The sequence below is a fragment of the Geospiza fortis genome, unplaced genomic scaffold (genome assembly GCF_000277835.1).
Source record: "Geospiza fortis unplaced genomic scaffold, GeoFor_1.0 scaffold324, whole genome shotgun sequence".
Lineage (NCBI taxonomy): Eukaryota > Metazoa > Chordata > Aves > Passeriformes > Thraupidae > Geospiza > Geospiza fortis.
Genome location: NW_005054559.1, coordinates 201,063 through 201,976, shown reverse-complemented (window position 1 = coordinate 201,976; position 914 = coordinate 201,063).

Genomic DNA, 914 nt, shown 5'->3' with positions numbered 1-914 from the left:
GCTCCGGAGGCCGCTGTCCCGGGGGAGCTCCGGGAGCCGGGCGGACCTGAGCGCTGCCTCGGCCGGCCTCCGGAGTTCTCCTGTTGAAGTCACCCTTGGGGACTGTCAGGAAAGTGTCCAAAACGCCGGAAGTTTATGTCCAAAAAGGAGACAGAGGAGTCCTTAAATTTATTCGAATAAAGGGAGAGAATTCACTGGGGCACACGCCCGCGGGATTTTCTCTCTCGGGGTTTCAGAGGACTCAGCCTCCCTTTTATCCCAACTCCTGGCAGCACGGTGCCCTATTCCTTTCCCCATTGCTGAAGTACTAGGAGGGTGCAGCCACTCCATATCCCCCCTTGAACCTGGCATTTTACCCCGAAGTTCAGTCTTGTGCAGACCCGTGCCTATCTCAGGAGCCAAGCTTTCCAGACCGGTAACAAACCTGCTGCCCAAAGTCAGTAGAGACATTAAGACCCATTTCAAAGATGTTAACAATCATACCTTCATCCATTAAATTATTTGTGAAAACATCAGTAGTTAATTTAGAAGTTGGCAGAGGACTGTGTTTTGGAATCAGTATGAGAATAATGTTGATAACACACTGATGGTTTTGGTTGTCACTAAGCAGTGCTTATCCTAAGCCAAGGACTTTTTTGTGTCTCATTCTGTGCCAGTGAGGAGATGCACACAAAAGCTGAGTGGGAGAATAGCCAGAGCAGGTTATGGACTTGCCAGAGGATGTTCCACACCCCAGAACCTCACACTCTACATATAAATTGTGGGAGTTATTGAAAGGAGCACTGACAGGAGTTCAGGGACAGAGTCTGCTATCAGCTGGCAGGTGGTGTCATTGTATTGTGCATCACTTGGGTGTTTTTACCTTGGGTACGTGGGCTCGGCCAGACACCTCCAGCGCGGGACCCACCCCGAGC